Genomic DNA, 21,696 nt, shown 5'->3' on the forward strand with positions numbered 1-21,696 from the left:
GTTAGCAAGGGGATAGGCTAAAATACAGCCATGTGTGAGAAGCAGCAATGGGAAAACACACGGCCTTCCCTCCCTACTGATAAAGCAGCTTCCCATGCGCACCAGGAGCTGGATTGGGAAGAGCAGGACGAGGATTCAAGCTACGGCAGGGGAGATTCAAGCTGGACATTAGGGAGTATTACTTTTCAGAATGGGTGGTCAGGCACTGGAATGGACTGCCCAGGGAGGTGGTGGAGTCACCAACCCTGGGGGTGCTCAAGGAAAGACTGGATGTTGCATTGAGGGACATGGTTTAGTGGGAGCTATTGGTAACGGGTGAACGGTTGGACTGGATGATATTTTAGGTCTTTTCCAACCTTGGTGATTCTATATGATTCTATGATCCCAGCAGACAGCACAGCCCCACTGCCCACAGAGCACAACTTCTCCATCCCTTCTCACTGTGATCATAACTTTGCCACAGCGGATCTTTAACGCTCCCCTCGCTAACAAGCCACTCTTGTTTTCACGTTTTGGAATGGCTTAATCCCGTATATGATAACATCCCCAACAAGCGAGTGCATTAAACTGTGACAGCTTTTCACTGACCTAAGCAATTGCATTACGAAAACGCCATTAGTGTCTCTCTCTTCTTCATCTAATCCCCCTCCTCCCTCCGCCTTCTCCTCGGCCAGTAAAAGCTGTGCTCAATGCCACTATTAAATTACCCTTAGAAATACGCTCCTCAAAGAAAATCAATGCACACGTGTTTTAACACTTGTCACAAATAGATCAAGCGGGCCATCAAACATATATTATTCCACCGGAGGTTTAAATAAATGGGAGGGCTGCCTGTTGGCTGTTGCTGCCAGGCAGCCCCTGGACCCCTCCTGGATGCAAAGATGCTGTTGCATCACCTCCCTCCGTTTGCTTTGCAGCCCCTTCTCCCCATCCCTTCCTACCATTTACTGCCCTGAGTGCCAATGGGACAACCATCCCCGTGAGCACAGCTCTGCACGAAGGGGTTTGTGTGGCAAACATGCATGCAGATCTGAAGTGCCTGATAAACACATCGCAAGCCCTAAAATCTTTTCCTACTGTGCAGACATTTGCTGACGCTCTTTTTACTTCAACATCATTTTCTCTCTCTGTTTCTCTTTTTCTTTTTTTTTTTTTTCCCTCCCCCCCTCCCCTTCCCCCTCTTCTTTTTTCCTTGGTCAAATCAGGACAGAGACGGATTTCTTGCCGACTAATTAAAGCCCCACATGTTAATGAACTCCCAACACTTTACTGCCTCAGAGTGTCTGCAGCCCCACAGGAAATTAATAAGAGCTTTAATCACAAAGAGACTTGAAAGGTCAGTGCCTGCAATGGGTCTCCAAACACAGAAGGCAACAGAATCATATCATATTTTCAGAGCATCCCACTGAGGAGCCAGGGGGCTGAGGACAAAGTAAGAGGCACAGAATGAGAGATGCTCAGTCGTGGGGCGAGGGAAAGCAGGACAGAGGCTGTCATCACACTTTGCCTTTGTCTTCTGTTTAATCTGCTGTACCTCGGTTATTTCTCTTCTCCCCAGGTGCAAGGCCAGATGGCACGTGATCCATCTGCTAAAGAGTAACCCTTTAGCACCCGCTGACATCTCCTCTCCTGACCTCCCTCCCATCTGCATGCTAAACGAGCTCTCTCCAGTTTTCCCTTGCTGCCTATTTGCATGCATCTTCCTAAAGCTCCTTTCAAGATATTATGGCTACCTAGATAAATTGGTATCATAAGTGGACACCCCGGATAACCTAATTACTGCATGAATCCATAACACCTAAGCATGGCTTGCAGGGGCTGGGCAGCACTGCCAGCAAAGGGCTGCTCCATCCCAGGAAGGTCTGTGGGTCAGCACACGCACAGCATGTGCATTTTCCATATGTCCATTCCCAGCCCAACGTGACTTTTACCAGCCACTCCAATGGGAGCACTCAGAAAAAAACCAAAACACCCATGCTATGAATGCAGGTCTGGCTGGAACACAAAGTCACCCAGCATACAGAAGACAACACAAACTGATGTTCAAAGCACAAGTTGGGACACCCTTCACCAACCGGCCAGCCAAACTGAGCTGAAGACCCTTGGCTTCAGGAGTCTCAAAGGGGAGACCCCAGCAGCAGCAGGCAGCTGGGAGCTCCCCTCTCCCCAGTTCCTCTGGCCTCCATCCTGCTACTTCCCACCTGATTGATTGCAAAAGCTTCGGTGACTCTAATCACAGATCAGTGGCCCACTCCAGGGAGACAGAATCAGCCTCAGCGGTGTTTATCATCCCTGCAAACTTCTGCCATCCTTCTCTCCGTCCTCCACCTCTTTAACCCCTTGCTGCCTGCAGCCCTCAGGTGCTTTCCCACCGGATGTTCCCTGGCATGGGCTTAGGAGGGAAGAGATGGGAGCAACCCTGAGAGAGAAACGGCCCCCAGAGTTGCTGCCGAGCTCAAGCAAACCCCCAGCAGTGCATCGCCCAGGAGAAAACACACCGCTGAGCCACAAACACTCCACGCAGCTCCTGTCCACAGACACACAGCCAGGCTTCTTCCCTTGAGCTCTTCTCCTTTGGGCAGGTTATAATTGAACACCACGGCAGGACCAGCCGCTCCGGGAGGCACAGCGCCGGACGAGGCTGATCATCACTCCACTTCTGTCTGGCAGTTCCTTGGCCTCATTTTGCCTTGCGGCTCCTCATCCCCTCTTGGGATTTGGCCCCATCTACAGAGATAATTGGAAACACACCCTCCGTGTCCTCTGCCTGTCAGAAGCCAGCTGGCTGATGCTCTAAAGGCAATCTCCCTTCTTCTGAGGCTCCACGGAGACCCTGCCAAGATGAGTGCATGGGGAGCAGGAGAGACCCCTCTGCCTTCCCACATCTCACCTCCAGGCCAACCTCAGCATTCTCTTTAATTTCCGACTAGATCTCATCTGACAGCACTTTACAAATTGTGAGAAGTCACCATCAGAGCAACGATCCAATTACAAATCCTCCACAATGATACATGAGGATGCAATAAGTGCATAAGTGCACTCACCTCCAGCACGGGTCCAACCCCACCCCCACGCTGCCCAGTGCCTCCAATTCCCATTCTTGCTGCCGTAGTATTTGGCTTCATGCTCATCCTGCCCATGTTAGCCATGGGGAATGCAAACAGGAGAGGGGGAGGAGGACCCAGCCCTATAGGAGATCCTTGGAGGCACTGACACCAGGCTGGATGGGGCCCTGCTCAGCCTCATCTAGTGGGAGGCAACCATGCCCACGGAAGGGGTTGGAAATGGATGACCCTTAAGGTCATTTCCAACCTAAGCCACTCTATGATTCTGTGTGCATAGCAAACCTTCCCAGCCATAGCATCCCTCCTTCTCTGCCTCTCTGCAGCAAGGGACAGCTTTTCTTTGCTGCCGCTGGCACTGATGTTGGCCTTCTGAAGAACTGGGAAATACATATATATACATATAGCTCTCTCTATATATATAAAAAAAGAAGAACGACCCGCTTAATGAGCTCTGATACACTCCTTGTAAAGAGTAGGAAATTATCTACGAGTCTAGGAATATCTTCATTAAAAATGCATTTAGCTGCGGAGCGCTACGAAAGAGAGACCTGTAATACATGAAAGATTAGCCCCAGATTGCTGATTGGGCTCTTTCACATCGTTATGGTAATTAGGCTCGCACGCTGTTGTGCTGACTCTGACACTTCGCCGGGTTTGCCTTTGTCTGGGATTTAAGGTGGATTTTCCCCCCAGTTCTTCGCCCCATCTCCTTTCCCCACCAATTCCTCCCTCTCCATTGGGCTCATTCTGCCTCAGCTCGTGGGCATGCAGTGCTCCCACACGATCACTCTGCCCACCCCAGCCTGCCTGCATGGAAGAGAGAGAAGACATTAATGGTAATTACAAGGTGCGAGTGGATATTACAGCTCTCAATCTGATTGCCACTGAAACCAAATAAAAATGCAACTCAATCAGGCAATTATTGAAACGGGGAATAAACAAACTGAGGTTTGTGTTCATCCTCCCCAGCATACGGGGGTTGAGCACCGTGCCCTGCTCCCCATTCCATGGAGCAGAGGGGAACCATTCCCTCTTCCCACATTCCCCCATGCTGATGCTCACCCAGCTCAGCCCTGTGCCCGGGGCATCACAGCAGAGCTGCTCATCTTGTGTTAACCTGAAGGCACCAGGGCAGGCTTGGAAACTTTCCAGATGTGCTCAAGAGCCTCTGACTCAGAATAATAATAGACAGGAACGATCATAAATTAATCTTCTCTTCCATCTCTCCTTTCCTCATACATGTATTGATGTGTTTCTATAGCCTCTCCGCATCCTCCCTCCTCTCTATTCATTCATCTATCCCCCGGCATGTCCTTTAATTACCTACCCATTAGGTTTCCTCTTTCCCGGCTGCACTTTTTCTCCCTTCTCTGGTTACTGCGGGGAATAAGCTCTAACCCAGAGACAGAGCACGGGGGAAGGCTCAGGCAGGATTCTAAGAGCAGGGAGAGACTCTGCACTCCTCAGGGAGCTCCAGAAATTCCTTCTTATGGGCAAAAACCTTTTGATTAAGTGGAGGAGCTGCCCAAGGCGACACTATTGGCTGCCTGTCTACCCCAAGCCACCACCAGCAACAGGGGAAAACCACACCAGACCTACTGCAACAAGGATGCAGCTTTGCAAACCTGTGCTGTCCTCTTCCTCGTGTCCCAACCCCTTCAAATCCCTCTGCAAACCCACACTCCCTCTAAGACCTTGCAGATGAAACCACAGCAAGCAAGGCAGTTGCAGTGGACCTGCCTGGCTTTTGCTGGGTGCTTGCAAAGACCCCAGGAAGAGTGGGGCTCTGCTATTCCTGCACAGCATCAGGAAACCATGGTGGGTGCTGACGCAGCGTCTGCCTTCAGAGCAGATGAAACTTTTCCAGAGCTCAGCCTCTGGAGTCGGCATTCGTGTCCAAAAAGCACAGCAGAAGCTCTCTGTGAGCAACACCACAGCCACAAATAAACCCAAGCACCAGCAGGATGACAGCTGTAATGAACCAGTGCTTACGTCCCACTTGGAGGTTTCGGAGAGGCTGCTCGGCGGCTGATGACTGATGACATTTGGGTTTCAGCGAGACAGTTTTCACAGGAAATCTGCAGAGCAGCCAGTTTGATGACACCCCCTCCACTTCCCCTATAATTGCTTAATAAGCATTGGATCACAGCAGCCTCATTTGCTGCACGTGCGTCTCACGGTGAGGGATAACACAGCGCTGGGAAGCTGATGGTTGGAGGCTCGTGAATCTCACAAAGCCACCCCACGGAAACAGCATCCCATCCCATCCTCAATAGCTCACAGTGTCCCTTCGTAGGCCCCAGCAACCAGATTCAAACCTATCGAGGGATGTGGTCAGTGGGCATGGTGGGGATGGGTTGGACTCAGTGATCCTGGTGGTCTTTTCCAACCTTAATGATTCTATGATTCTCTCACGCTGCCACTCCCAAGACACTCCAGCACTTGCTGCCAAGGAGATTTCTATTCCCAAATATCTAACCTTGATCTTCCCTACTGCAAATTAATCCGATTCCTTCCTGTTCTATCTCACAGTGGACAGAGCAATCGATCGGCCTCTTTTCTGTAACAACTTCTGACATATTGGAAGAATCGAGATCACATCTCCCCCTTCCACCGTCGGATCCTGGGAGTCCCACAACTGCTTCTTCTTCCCCTCACTCCTTGCTGGAGGGCAGCAGTACCCAGTCCTGGGCTTCCCATGCAGGGGCCGCTTTCCCAGGCTGCATCCCAACTTGGTTCCCTTCCCATCGCAGCTCAACGTTGCTGCAACCACCAGGATATCAAAACGAGACCGAGCTCTCCTCCAGGAGCTGCTATTTATACCCCAGGGACTGATGAGCACCAGCAGCACAGCAGAGCACAATGGGGAGCAGCAGCAGTCTGATTGCTGAGGGGTATTTTTAGACCCCTCACCCGTGACAGGGGGTTTTCATCCCCCCCATTCCCTTCTAAATCCCTATGCACAGAGTTGGCTGCTGGCACAGTGCCTTGTGCATACAGCTGACACCTCACTGCTGCTCACTGCAGCCAACAAGGTAAATCACTGCAATCACGCTCCGAAAGCCACATCCTGTCCCTCCTCCCACCCCTCTGAGCCCAAACCAAAATAACAGGTGAGGACTGAAATGTTCATACAGTCAATGCACGCTGTGCTCCTCGGCTGGCAGAGCTGGAGCCAAAGCAGCACCTCTGCTCTGTTATCTGGCAGCAGGAGCTGGGGGTGTGCGTAGGAACCCAGCTAGGAAGCAGCTCCAAGGGGAGACAGTGGCTGTTAGAACCCCCAGGTGACAGGCTGCCCTTCCATCGTGGCTTAATCACAGGCAGACAGGAGCTGCTATTTGCAGGCACATTAACACAGCTGTGTCAACTTCTAGGTGAATCAGCTTTGCTTCATCAGACGCATCAACAGACTCAGCACTGCCATCTCTTCTCCTGCTCAGATTTATTTTAATTGCAAGCTGCAAATAGCATTCTCTCTCCCATTTTCCTACCCACATCCATCTGGAAATCTCTCTCAGATCTTCTACGTTTGCATTCCTTACGTTTTTAGCACCCCCCCCCTCTTCTCTTTCCCACCTCGCCCTGTTCGACATTCAGGCTCAGGTTTGCAGAAGGGAGCACCGAGTTAGAAATGAAGAGGATCTGGGTTGCAGCAGCCTGGAGCTTTGTGCTTGCTCACAGCCTGGTGTTCCTGAAAGCATCTCAAAGTGGTGCCCACCTCCCACAGCTGCTGGCTTCCCTGCAGGCACAGAGCCCTTGTTCCCCAAAAACACCTTCACCCCATGCTGGATACCCAACAGATTCTATTGACAAAAACAAGTGCCAGCCCTGAGAACCAGGCTATGCAGACATAAGGCAGAGGACACAAGGTGAGAACATCTCCAAGGCAGGAGCTGGGAGTCCCCACAACCACCCTGAAACCTCTTCAAAGGGTTCTGCACCCCTCTGGGAAAGCACAATGCTCCCTTCAACCCCACCAGCTCCTTGCACTCCTCCTGGATGCACAGCAGCCATTTCAAGCTTGTCCCTGGACACCTCTTACGCAGCAAATTAATACCAGCAATCAATCATTAATCAGAGCTTTCCTCCGGCTTGCAGGGAAGGGGTTTAGGCGGGTTCTGCTCCCACTCACGTCAGACAAATGCACGCTGGTGGAGCAGCTCCTGCACTCCATCACGCCGTGCCAGAAGCCAAGCGCACAGCGCTGCCCCAGCATCTGCCTGGGTTGGACTGGCAGCAGCAAGGATGTTATTAACAAAGAGAAAAGGGAAGAAAAAGTCCGCCAGCAGTTAGTCACCCGCCCAGCCTCGCTAAGAGAATGGAATAGTTAGATATGGCTTTTCCCATTATAGCTCGTTAATGACTTGCCATTGTCCTCCTAACGTGTTAGGGGGAAGCATGGAGGACAGAATATCTCTGGCTGATTATAGAGGTGTCCTGGAATCGCCATATAAAACCCTCGGCCGTAATTAAAGGCTGCTCTTTCCCATTTCTTATGAGGGCTGCTTGGCAATGAAATCCATTCTGCCAAGAATTGCGTTTTCCCTTATATACACATATTTCAATGCAATTATTTGCCAAATAACAAACAGCCTCACTCTGCAGGCACTTAAAGAGGACTCCACGCTGGATCCTACCATTCCAAAGTGCACTTTTACTTTTAATGCCCTTAGCACAGCCTTCGGCCCCTTCCAGGGCTGCATCCTCCTTGCTTCCATCCACGGTGCCCAAGCCCATCCTGAATTATGGGACTGTAACCCACGTGCCCAAGTGAGGCTACTAACCTGCTTCTTTTAATTCCCTCTGACACCAGCTATAGATATCTGCTGTGAAACTCATGATCCTGCGATTTCTAGCAGCTCTCTTCAGGGACCAGGCAAACGCAGCGCTGCCACACAGCACAGAGCTGCTCATAAAGCGCTCTGCCTGCTTGTGCGGAGAGGAGAGCAGCGCTTTTATGGGGCTTCTGCACCACACTGCCTGCCAGTTATTTGCAGCTGCCATAAAAACCATGCAGCAGCCATTTGCAGATGGGCAGAAGAGCGGTGGGGAGGCAGAACAGCGAGTGATGGGGAAGTGGGAGGATAAAAGCAAGGCACGGAGCACAGCGAGCATCGCTTCCAGAGATGGAGCCCATCAGAGCCTCGGCCAACCCCAGGTGAGCAGTGTTTGTCCCAGCACAGAACCACCCCACTGTGAGGACGCAGTGCCTCAGTCCCTACAGACTCCTCAAGCAGCCTGCCATGGCTCCCTTTAATAACTTTGCAATCAGGTTTAAATTGCCACTGCAAAAGGTTTATAAAAGTTTGTGTTGCCTGCTAATTAAATCCATACAAATGCCGGCTCGGCATTAATTTACTGTAAAATTAGTGTGAGGCTACAGTGGGTTATTTGCAAGAAGCTTGCCCACGCTGAACTACCAGCGAGGAGCCGCTGACCTTGGGAATTATCTCCCCCAGCCCTCCCTGCCTTAGATCAGACACAGCCATTCTTCGAGGCACCACATGCAAATATTGTTGCTTTTCAATTATTTGGCGACTGATCCGATGGCTTGGAGACAGCGGCTAATTAAAAACTAATTGAAATCAAACCATTTCCAATTCCGCTGCCTTTCATCGCCTCTTGGAGCAAAGGTTCCTTCCCTTGTGGGCTGGATGTCCTCGGTCCTGTTGGCTCCTTAGCTCTGTAAACAGCCTCTGCATGGTGGTGTTGGGTGTTTGTCCCAACCCTGGAGCATCACGGAGGCTCCCATGCAGCAGAAGGGATGCCGGGCAGATGTTGGATGCATGGAGATATAGGCTGAATGGTCGTTGTGTTGGGCCATGCAGTGATGACTCCCAGAGCACCACGGAGGCACCCCAAGGAGCAGAAGGATGTTGGACAGGCGTTGGCATAGGGTGATTGAGAACCCAAGGAGGCTTGGTTCCGTGATGAGCATTTAATTCAGTGCCACATTCCAGCTGGGACATGGAGGGGTGTCAGCCTGATGGACGCAGCCAGGGCTCCTCTGGCCACGCAGCAGGTGGGCAATGAGCAGGCAGCACAAACCAATGAGGTTTCACCCTTAAAAGCCAGAAAAAAACCATCTGCATAAATCCAGCAGAGGTGGCAGAAACAGCTTCCTGATATAGCTGCGCCTCAGCCTCCGAATATAGAACTGGACACACTGTATAAAACCCAATTATGACTGTGAAAACCTCTCTCAGACGTACACACTTGAGACTGTATTAACTCCAGCAACACAGTATATCTTGTCATGCCAATAAAGTTCTTGACACTGAAATTGAGAGGAGGGAGAGCGTCTCTATGTACATGGGGAGCAGGGACGGAGCGAGCCACGGAAAGAAAGGATATGGGAGAAGCAGCTGATTATAACAAGCTCGTTTAATTTGCCTGACACATTTGCCCTGGTATTTTTTTTTATTTTTTTTTTTTTCCCTCAACGACTTTATGGCTTAGCAGGAATAATAATCATAATAAAAAACAAATGCTAACCAGAGTTATAAATAAGCGGGGAGACAAAGAAAGGAAGATGCGCACGTGGGTTCGGAGGCACTGAGCTGCCTCGCTGAGGTCTCCAGAGCCCAGCCCCACCAGTGGGGACACCTGAGAGCATGGGATGTTGAGGTGCAATGGGCAACCCCTCCTTTTTGGAGGGATGTCTGCACAGAGGTGCTGGAAAGGCACTTTTCCCTTCCCATGTCCCTGCGTCTTCCCATGGGGAGAAGCTCCCTGCTGTGAGCACCATGCCCAGCAGTGCCGCCTGCACCCAGCCAGCAGCACGCTGCTCCTCGAGCTTCACACCCCCAGTGTTCTTCATTATTAATCCTCGTGGAGGATCACGCTGATCAAATGATATCTGCATTAGCAGGAACACTGCAGAGCTGTCACTGCGTTACGCAGCTCTCTTTCTCCTTCTCAGTATTCACGGTAGCTTAAGGGCTAAACAAACTCGGGCTGAGGAAGGGGGAATGGCAACCTTCTGCCTCTGCCATGCGATTAACAGAGGCGGTGGTGGCCGGCGGCTCGGGCTGGGGAAGCTCTGTGGGGTGTGGGGTAGGAGGTAGAGTGGGGTGTAGAGTCCCAGACCTGGGCAGGAGGCCGTGGAGCTGCCCTCATGGACACAAGCAGCAATCTGTCCCCTTCTTATTCCAAATTTCCCCTCTCTGAGCTCAATGGAGACCCCAAAGTTTGGGGGGGGAGAGGCTGACAAAGGGATGGGGGCAATGGGTACCACCTCCAGTGCACATCTGCATGCCATGCACAGCATCTGGGGAGGGGTTCACAGCCACCACCAGATCTGGGGAGAAACCCCACTGACATCAAGTTCCATTGAAGATAAATACATAAATAGCTAAAATCCCAGAAGGGAGCCCAAGGTGCTGGGAGGAGGAGAGGTCCCGCTCCACCCCTCGGCGCGCTGGCAAAACCCTTCCCATCTCCTTGTGCTCCCTGGGGAAGACGATGGTTCCTCATATTGATGCCGAGTGTCAGCGTATCAATTTCAGACTCTCCCAGAGTTGAGATGAAACATGTGCCAAGGTCAGGGCTGGAAGGCTTAAGTGTATCTATTGTCATCCGCATAATAGCATACGGATTCATTTCTATCATTTTTATCTCTCTTCTTTTTTAATAATCCTATAGCGAGGATATAATTCTCTATTAATACATTATAGAAGCTTGATGGAAGGAAGCGGGGTGCTGCCTTCTTTTTCCCACTTACAAGCAGTGCATACAGAAAGGTGGGGTTTGAGGTTCCCTTCTTTTTTTTTTAACTGAAAAAACTGCTTTCGATTGTTTGCTTCCCTCTTCTTCTTCTTTTTTTTTTTCTCCACACTACTGCAGACGAAACAGAAATCTAAAGCTCTTTCTCTGAGGGAGACTCATTAGAGGTCCCCCAAAATTGGAGGTTTTCTGAGCTGTTATTCCCAGGCGCAAGGTTTAACGAGGGCTTCTCTCTCAAGAGGGTTTCTCCAAAGAAAAAAGTCATTAAAGAAAGAGGTGACAACAAAATCCGCCCCCAAATGTGGAGTTTCCAACGGGCAGCTATCCCCTGTCCTCCAAAGGCATCATCTCTCAAACAACATAATCCTAACAAGTTCTCCAGATGTCCTCTGAGCCTTCCAGAAAATGGAAGACAGACAGATCTTGAATTTTTAATGGGAAAAGCAGTCAGAAAAGTAAGAAAGCAAACAAACAGGAACAAAAAAACAAACAAAAACGGGGCTTTTTACTCCTTCTGAGTATGTAAATCTTATCTCCTGTAGATTCCAGTTGCTGTTCTTTTCTATTTTTCAAGCCAGCAAACGAGAATCTACAGCAAACAGCTCTGGATATGGCCTAAGGAGGTGTGCTGGGGTTCAGAGATGAGCTCCCAGCCAAGCCATGCCAACACCACACACAGCCATCACCAAGGAAACGTCCTGCAGACAGCAGGGTCAGGGGACGGGGCTCTGAGCATCTAATGCAGTGTGGGTGTCCCTGCTCAGTGCACTGAGTGCCTTTAAGGGTCCCTTCCTATTGTGACTCTATGAACAGATACCAGTCCTTGGAAGGGTGAGCCTGGATGCTCCTCAGACAGGGCAGTGCTGTTTGCAACACATCTGCAGTGCCACCGTCAGCGCTGGCTTCCTGATGTCAGCTCAGCAGGAAGCTCCTATGGCATCCATAGGTGGACTGGAAATCCAGCGTGGAAGGGGAAACAAAGGGTGCAAGTGATGGACAAGTGACATGCCCTGAGCAAGGCTGGCAATGCCATTTGTTCCTCCCAGCATGGCTAAGGAGCAGCGACACGTGCTGTGGCGCCGGCTGGACCTGTCATCTCTAATTCGGAGCCTGGCTTCCTGCCTGTCACTGCCATCGAGCAGCCTGTCACCTGCCAGTCACATTGCAATGCAGCACTGAGAGGTGGCCGTAAAATTCCACATCGTCTTCACCCAGCGCTGGCAGCAAGCAGTGCCTCCTGGAGGGGAGGGGATGGGGTGGGCAGAGCAATGAGACACCCATGCCTGACATGGGGAGCGTTGGCCACACCACCACCATGCCTGAAAGCACTGCTTTTGCACTGGGATGGAGGCAGCGGGGAAGAACACCTCCCCTCCACAAAGAAGACTGCTTCCCACAAAGCCTTCTCCCCGTGGCTTATCACCTCTCCAATGGAACAGCCTCGCAGATACACTCCCACCCACACAGACTTTACTCCAGTGCCATCTCCTCTTGTTTAAAACACAATGATCAGGGTAAGCAGCTTCCAATCCACCAACACACAAGGTGCAGAGCAAGGAGATAAGCATTAGCATGTCCAGAAAGCTGTAGCAATAAATTATGGCCAGTGCTACTCCCATCGGGGCACAATGTAAGACCGGAGGCCCACACTCTCACCCCACTTGCTAAGCAGCCAAGAATATCCAGAAACTCAGTATTTTTAGCTGACTGGGAAGGGGCAGAGAAAAAGAAAAAAGAAAAGCCACCCTTCTATTCCTAGCACAGCTCGAGAGGATACAAGTTGTAATGCTGAGCGAGAGCATCCTTGGATAACAGCCCCTGGATTCCCGCTGTGCACAGCAGGGCCGAGGCACAGGGAAGTCACTACAGAGAGATGGGATTCAACCTCTGCCCAACCACACGTGGAATCCAAATGCCAAAACACTCCGGGGTCCACAAACAGGGCTATGGTGAGCACAGACTCATCTAACGTGGTTTTAATCTTCGCCCCTTAAGGAAACCCTATGGGATTTCCAAGGGACAGAAAGAGCTGCAGGTACACAAGGAGAAAAGAAAAGGGGGGGAGGAGGGGAGAGGAAGAAAAAACTGTATTTTCCCATCCTCAGAAACAAATCTTCCAGCCAAAGCCCCACCATCCCTCACATCCCAGCCGGGCAGGGCGGTACTCAGAAGGAAAATTGATCTCATTGTCGCATTAAACGCCGTATCAGCGCTCACCGTGTTGAATTAGTGCCGGTAGATTTCTCTGACTAGAACATGTTAGAAATCACAGTTGGGTTACAAGAATCAATTAGGGCCAGATGGGGCTGCGTAGAAGTTAAACAATTTGCCTTATTGTAGGACTTGGTGCTGCGGTAAAGGGTTCTTTACATTTTCATTTAGATTTAAAAATCACTCGAGTGCACCCTCTGTATAATTCAAACGAGGAATGGAAAGGAAACTACCAAGAGGGTAAGAGATATATTGTTCTCCTCTGGAAGATAAAAGTGAAAAAAGGACGGATTAGAGCACAGATCCTCAGCAGAGGTAAATCTGCATAGGGACGCTGAAGTCAGCGCAGGAACATCAGTTTGTGGAGGAGCTGTGCTCGCCCACAGGCAGTAAAGTGCATCCCCTCACATCCATCCCAATGCTGTCTGGTCATCAGCGGGAATTCAGGCTAGAGGTTTAGCAGGACGAGGTTGATCTCGAATCGCTGCCCCATCCTTGGGCAGAACAGGGAGGCTGTCACCTTCACAGGGATGGGAGAAGGACCCACACCAACCAACTCTCAGCAGAGCTGGGGGCTGGTAATGAGAGCTAGCCAAGGTTAGTCAGGGAAAAAAAACACTCGCTAATATGCAGCACACCTCCACTGCTGCAATAAAGACAAGATTGAATTGCAGAACGTGGCTGCGGGTCTTGTTTCTATACGTTTCAATGTTGTGCTCCAACAGGTCGGAATATTGTTAGCAATTCCGTCTGCAGAGGAGACATTGCTGAGCTGGGTAAAACATGTGGCAAATTTCTTTTTGCACTCATCCCGGATCAGGTAAAGGCATTTGATTATATAGGCTCGGGGGTTATTTGCATTATGGGATTCCCAACACTCCTCCTGAAATGGTTAGGAGCATTATGTAAATCAGCCAGAGGGGAAGCTTCCGACGCGCGTCTCAGCTGATGGAACAACTTTAATCTCAAACCTGGCTACTTTTCCAATTACCTTGTATGTCTTTTGCCACCGAGCGCTTCGTAAGGGAAATCCAGCCTTTGTGGGGGATCCCTGAGTTGTTACGTTAGAAGAAGGAAAAGGGCAAAGATCCCATTCAATTTTCCATCTGCATGCGTGGGCTAATGCGATGTGCTTTCTGCAGACAAGAGGAAAGGTTAAACAGAGCTCTCGTCGAGAGAAAGCTGGGAGGCTTAAAGCCAAGATCTGCATAGGAATCAGAGAGCCAGGGCCTGCTGAAAGCCAAAAGACAACCAACATCTCAGCCCACGAGGCTTCCGAGCTACCTGTAGGCTTTCGTGCTTGGATTTCTGTGCTTCAAAAGAGCACCAAACTGCAGAGCGTCGAGCGGACGCCCACCTGCTTCTCTCCCCTTCCTCATACATGAACGGCAATGGCAGCTCAAGGCTGGATGAGCAGAGCCCAGGGTAGGACAGGGATGAATAGCAGGGCAGAGAAATGCTGCGCCATGCCTCAGACAGCTGCCATCCCAGAGCCCAGCTTCATTTTGCACCTACTGCATATAGGATGCTGCCTTCATCCACCTTTCCTCCCCTCTTCTCCCCAACAAGCACCGAGACTTCAAAACAAGTCTTCACCCTTTCGTGGGCATGGACAGCTCTTTACAGGAAGCTCTTCATCACTGAACGTGAAATCTCAGAACAAATGACACTGTTTAAAGGACGAGGAACAACACGTAGAGAATTCTCTCTGCCTCTTACTAGAAACGAATTCATTTCTGTTGCTGTTGACAGTAACTGAGCTGCTCCTGTGCTCACTGGATTGCAGCGTCCATCCCCCCCTTCAGATACACCTTGACTAATTTTGCATCATGTATTATTTAAGCCTGGTACCTTCGTGCAATATTGAAGACCTGACTCATCGGTTATTATTAAGCCCTGCCATACACCTTAGGAGGCTCTGCGATCTCCACAGCCTTTGATCTGTACAAAGAGAACAAACTCATCTCAACCCCTCAGTAAACACAAGGAAGGGGTGCTACCACCATCCTGCTCCCCCTCACTATGCCCACATTACTGCTTTGACATGGAAAGTGCTCGAGATCCTACCAAAAACCAAAGTAGAGAACAAAAAGGGGACACAGCCTCTCATTTCTGATGCCTTCTGGGTGAGGACAGTGCATCCTTTGGGTCTGTTCTCCCACCAGGTCCCCAGCTGGTTCCCGTGATCTACAGCCTAACCTTCCATTTATTTTACATCAATGTCTTCTTTCACAGAGAGAGGCAGAAACAGCTTTTGCAAGCCCAACTTCACACAGCGTGTCCACTCAGTGCAATGGGAGGATTGTGGCATCTTCCAGGGCGTGCCAAGCTCACCCCAGCTGGTTTTCTGGATGCAGAAGGGATCACAGCCAACAGCCACTCCTGTCACTAAGGGATGCTTCCCAAGCTTCCCTTCCCAGGCACTGGTGCTGTTAGCTTAAAAGCTGGGTGATCAAACCATGCTTGGCGGTCGCTAGGCTTAGGAGGAATTTACATCTGAATTTCACAGCTTGGGTCCAACTCTCTAACAGGCAGAACATAAAACGCAGTGAATGCTTCCCTCTTTTGAGTGTGGATCTACACCTCGAGATGAAATTCTGTGGCTAAAATGCATCTCTACTTCAAAGGAGTAAGCACAAGTCGAACGCAATAAGCCCAGGAAGGGGAAAAATTGGAAATATCTCAATGGGAAAAGACAAGGCTTCACATGTCTGCAGCTCTCATAGCACTTTGAAACCTAACAGTGCACAGCCAACCACAGTCCACAGAAGAAGCCGAGTTCACGTCTTGAAATCAATCCTAGCAGATGGGAAGGGAATTTGTGAGTGATAAACCACTTACTTGAAGGGGCTCTTAAGCAAAATCCCACAGGGATGCCTTAAATTGGACGCTTATGGCACGATCAGAGAATTCTTAAGGTTGGAAAAGACCTGTAAGATGCCCAAACCCAACCACCAACCCACCCCACCATGCCCACCAACCACATCCCTCAGTGCCACAGCTTCATACCCATTGTGCAAAGGCAGCTGGGGAGCTGAGGTCGGCTGGGAGGGGATTTGCTGGCCTCCCCAAGCAGGAACCTGTTTCCATCCCTCCCAGAATAGCTGAGGCTCAGCTAACTACAACCATTTAGAAGTCAGGAACCGAGTGCAGGTTGATGTTCAAAGCTCCCACCATAGCTGACAAAGAGCAGTGGTGAATCTTAACGAGCAGCCTTGAGCTTCTTAGAGTACAATGGATCACCCTCCTGAGAGATGCACGCTCAGTGGCCATCACTGCTAACACCCAGGGCAGAACTCCCCGTTTGCTGCCAGGTGGAGCAAGGAGACATCCAGTAACAGTGAGGTGCATGGGTCTGACCTCCTGCTTCTACACACCCTGCCAAGTCACTGCCCTATCTCCGGATGCAGCCAGTGCCAACATCTCCAAAATATGGGATTTAACATCCACGTCTCAGCACTGACACATGCAGGCTCATGCAGTGTGACCTTGCCTGCCCACCACTGAACCTGGGCACACTCACTGTGAGTGTGACACTAAATCCAACGAGGAACAAGTTACACATTTGCAAATATCGAAGGCAGAGTTGTTTGGGGAGAGTTCAGCACCTTGGGTTGGGGTTTTCTTTTTTCATCCCCCCTTCCTTTTTAAGCTTTGTCAACACCAACTATGTTTTCCTTCCTGGAAACCGTATAATGATGAGAGAAACTGTTTATTTTTCTCTTTAAAGGGATGAAGTATGTCTCTCTGATATTACACACGTCCATAAAAACGATTTACAGGATTGAGTGGACGGGTCACACGATGCCCTTTGCCTGCCCAAGGGAAGGGGGGAAAAAAGGTCACTCTGGGGTGAGATTTTCAAGTGTTTCTTTGCTTCTCAAAGGCTTTTGTATGAAATACCATTGGAGTGCAGGCAGCCAGGACTCGAGAGACCAAGCTCTCATGGAGCTTGCAGGCAACAGCGCTGTGTGATCTGAGCACAGGGCTGGGCAGGGATCTGGGGCAGCAGTGCCACAGGACGTGCTGCATGCTCTGCTCTATACACACACATGTACATGCATGGAAAAGGACAGAAACAAAGAAAACTAGGACAAGGGAAAGGAGGCAGAGTCCAGCTCATGTGACCCCTCTGCCAAAGAAAGCAGCCAGAAATAAAGCAGTGCCGGAGACGGTTGTTAGGGATGAGATGGAAGCAGTTAGCTTTTGCCTGTTTGTTTTGTTGATGCTGCCGGATTTTTGGCAGGGGAAGAGAGAATGGGGCTCTAAGCACTTGTCAGCATGGGCTCATCTTGAGAAAAAAGATGGTGCGAGACAAATATAATTGCATTTGTTAAGGGAGTGGTGGAGGCAAACAGACAGGGAAGGCAGAGGATGCTGCTTGCTCCAGCATCAGCTAATCTTCCAAAACACAGCCCTGGAGGATGTGCTCAGCCCCAGCCACAAGATCTGGGGGCAGCAACACACACACCCACGGTGCCTCCAGCATCACAACTAACCGCCGAGGCAGAGAATGAGACACAGCCCACCCAGCAGAGGCAGATTGTGTCTGACAACAGGCACTGAATATAGCAGTGGTGTCCCCTTGGGACATAAAGCTTGGGGAGCATCCAAAGAAAGCACCGAGCACTGCGATGGGGCAGGAGGAAGGCTCCTCGTGGGGTCACACCAGAGGGAAAGGGGTTGATGGGAGGACAAAAGGTGGCTCAGGTGCCCCAGTGCCCTCCTGCAGACCTCTGGGTACCCAGGTGACTGAGGAGCATCCATCTGCTCAACCTCACCTCCTGCCTTCTCCAAAAGACACCTCTGTATCTGATCAGCTTATACCAGAGATGGCTGAAAGGAGTGCATTTCCCCCTTCCCCTCTCTCTCTTTTTCTCCTCTGGATTTACGACAGCACTGCAAACCCAGAACTCTATTCCTGGAAGCGCAGTGCTGGCTGGGAAGCCCTGCGGCTGGCAGATGCACCAGGCCATTAACCCCATGCAAACAGCAAGCAAAGGGACAGCCAAGGAGAGTGGAACCCATGGTTCTGTAGTTCCCAATCACTGCCATTGGGTCCCTTAAGGACTGAAGACCCTGCATCCCCCAGGAGGTCATCCTCCCAAGCACTTATGCAGCCAAATGTCTCGCAGCTCCTAAGCCCCTGGTGCCTGATCCTACCTCCCCCTACCACCCTGGTACTGAAGTCCCACAGCACCTTGCAAGATCAGCCTCTAATTAAACCACTCCCTTGACAGCCTGCAAGTTAGTTATGGCTCATTATCCTCACTTAAGCAACTGGAGAAACTGAGGAAGGAGAGAGAGATTAAAGGATTTGCTAAATCTTCAGCAGCAGTCAGTGGCAGCGAGGATGCAGCAAGCCCAGAGACCATAAAACTCGCCTCTAAGCATGGAAGGGATTACAGGCACAAACTGCTGCACTTGACCGGGGTGCTGAGAATGAACCCAGTGAGCACTGTGCCCCTTTTAACACCTCTGGGTACCCCAGTGCTGTGCCCACGGCAGCCAGAGGCTGCGGCTGCATCTTGGAGGAGCTGAAAACGGCACTGATTTCCTCCAAGTGAGCTGGCAAGGGCGATAAATCAGCTGCAGGAAGGGCAGGAGGAGCAGAGGACCCCGGGGAGAGGCTGCAAAGCCCAGGCGTGGGGAGGGAGAGATCTGAGAGAGGCAAACGAGGGCTTGGGAGAGCAGAGTGTAAAGCAAAGAAAGGAGACGGGAGAGGAAAAAGCAAGAAGATGGGATATTACCCCCTCCTTATCCCTTCTGCTGCTCTGGATCGTATCCTCATTACCCCCTCAATGCCACTTTGCCAATCATCATTCAGTTATTATTGCTCCTGATGACAAACTATTGCAGCTAGCGCTCCCTCGGCAGCAAATCCCTGCCTCCATCCCTGCCCTGTCATGGCCATATTGCTGATTGCTGCAGCGTGACTGGGAGGAAGGGATGGGGATGAGTAAGCGATGAAGGCGAACGCACATCCCAACCCTCCACATCAGAGGTGAGGGAATGTCTCCCTTAACAGAGAGGTTAGGGACCGGGGGGGCTGTCTCCTTCTCAACCCATGTTTTCCAGTTGGGCCCAGTTGGGATGGATTCTCCATCATCAGTAATGCCTCTGCTCCCGGCAGATGTGCAGCCCACGAGCCCAGGTGCACAGAGGGAGACAAAAAGAACACTTCAAGCGAGGCTTGTTTATTTTTTTTTTCCCTTTGCTTATCTCTTTCCTTGTGTTCTGCTTGTTATTTCAGTGCAGACGGGTTGGGTTTAGGAACAGACAGGATTTGCACTCACTTCCACCTCCCAAGGAAAAGAAACACAGCAGCACAGGTGGGAGGTCTGCTCCTGTAAAACACAACTTACGGCTCCAACAGGGATGATGTCCCACCGAGGGCTGGGAAGTTCAATTCAGAATAAAAGCCAACCCCAATACGGCTTTCCATCCCACAAGCCCCAAACCCCACAGCCCTCCCTGCAGCAGCACCAAGGCGCAGGCATGGAGCAGAGCTTTGGGGGCAGACTGGTTGTCTTTCAGCACTCCATCTCCCAAGTGCCTTGGCAAGGCAGCCGAGCAGGGAGAGCCCTCCGGAGATGGGAAATGGGGGCATCCAGTTCGTCTCATAACGACATCGGGCTCACGTTGGAGCGTCGCTCCTCTGAGCTTCACCTTGCAAATAAATAGCTCTGAATTGCAGCCAGAAGCAACAGGATCTTTCAAAGACATTATCTGGAAGCAGTCAGTAGAATGCACCTAAAGTCTCATTAATCATCCCGCCGCTTACAGTACTTCTTAATGGCTTTTATGGTTTATCCTTTGAACGCCAACAAAGAGTGTGATTTCTCCTGGCTTATTCTATTAAACAGAAATCAATATCTAATACAAATGTGCCGACGGTGGGATATTTGGAAAGGCCGAGGAGGCACCTGTCGTGCTTTTCTCCTCTCCTCTTTGATTCGAGCAGGATGGGAACAGCCACTCAACATAAAGAAGCAAGAGGGGCAGGAGCGGCGTAGGGAGGTTCTCATCTCCATAAGGGCTCCTGTATTTTCAGCAGTGGCTGCAAGGCAGCTGAATCAACACCGAGCAGAGATATAAATAAGCTTCTAGGAGGGTGGTCTCGGGAGCTGGAGTTTGCTATTAGCATTGGGAGCTGCAAGCCTTTTGCTCGCCACTGAACATGAGGCTGGAAGGCAGAAATACGAGGGGATCTGCTTTGCTCTGTTGGCTGGGATATGCATGCTGCTTCAGGACACGACCGATCCTTTCCTGGCAGTGCTTTGCAGCCCAGCATAACCCCACCAACCCAGGCACCACGGGAGAAACTGAAGCAGCTCTGGGATTTAGCAAGCACAGCTCAGGGCTGGCTCCTACACTTAGAGCAACACGACTCTAAACAGTTACAACAAGCGGCACTAACCACATCGGAAACCAATTCTGAGAGCCTAATAGAAAATGAAATCTGTATTTGTTAAAAACCACTTAGAGGGTTTGGAGCGTTCTTTATATTCCTCGTTCAGAAACACGCTGTTAAGTAATTTGCAATTTACCAGATTTAAACAGTTAAGAAAATCTTTCCTGAAAGCGTCGGAGACAAATCGTGTCGCCCCACAAACGAGCTGATTCACCCATAGCTTTCAATGGCATCCATCACCTCACAGCACCAGAGGGGGACCCAGCCCACCCCGTGATTCCAAACACACCCAACACCCCGGAGCAGGTGGGAATAGTGGAGATCAGGCAGCAGCACCTGCACGTGGTGGTGCTTCCTGCTGAGGCTGAGGCTTGCATATCTCACCCTTGCACATCTGGGTGCAGCTGGCTCAGGCCGTGCACCGCAGCGTTCTCACCAAGGCTTCAGCAGCTTGACTCTGCCTGACCCCAGCTCCTAACCTTTTGCAGCTCAAAAGATGCCAGCAAGCAGATATGGAGGAGATCAGACGCAGAGCTGGAGGAAAGACTTCAGGCAAAGGTTCAAAGCAGCTTAACGCTCAGAGCCCTGCCCAAATCCTAGGCCAAGGGAAGGGGAAGAAGAGGGGGAAGCAACCAGCAGAGGCACTTGCATGAGCCCCCATGCGTCAGTGTGTGTGGCACTCTTCTGCAGCACCCTATGGTATTACTTAGCACGGCTGATTGCACTCACTTTCTTCTTCCCCTCCAGAAAGTTTCTCTTTGGGGAGAAAAACAAGGAGCAGAACAGTTACGGATGCTCGAGGCACTTAGCTACACTTAGCAACCCCGAGCCTGCCAGAAACATCCTTGCACAAGTGATGCTTCCAAAATTAACTCCCTGCTCTCGGCATGTTTGAAAGGGAAAAAAAAGGCAGGAAAGAACACTACACCTCTCAAACGGCAGAGCTCAGCTCTGCTTCAGCACTGGCTCGGCTGGTGCACTGCCATTATCCAAAATGCAACAGCATCCCAATGCTTGGTGCAAACTGACAGCGGCCCTGGCTTCCTCTGTATCACACCTCACCTCTCACATAGAATCACAGAATGGTCTGAGCTGGAAGGGACCCTCAAAGGCCATCTGGTCCCACTTCCTGCAGTGCACAGGGACACCCACAGCTCCATCAGTGCTCAGAGGCCCATTCCCTGACCCTGGGTATCTGCAGGGATGGGGCATCACCTCCACTCAGTGCCAGTGCCTCACCGCCCTACTCGCTACAAACTTTTTCCTTATATCCAACCAATC

General features: G+C 50.8%; 1 protein-coding gene across 5 annotated transcripts in view; it reads right to left on the reverse strand.

The window, feature by feature from the left end:
• LOC100547810 (opioid-binding protein/cell adhesion molecule homolog) overlaps positions 1–21,696 on the reverse strand; it is a 255,000-nt gene that overhangs the window by 47,111 nt on the left and 186,193 nt on the right. The gene's annotated exons all lie outside the window — the stretch shown is intronic.

Source organism: Meleagris gallopavo, chromosome 26, assembly GCF_905368555.1.
Source record: "Meleagris gallopavo chromosome 26, MGAL_WU_HG_1.1, whole genome shotgun sequence".
Lineage (NCBI taxonomy): Eukaryota > Metazoa > Chordata > Aves > Galliformes > Phasianidae > Meleagris > Meleagris gallopavo.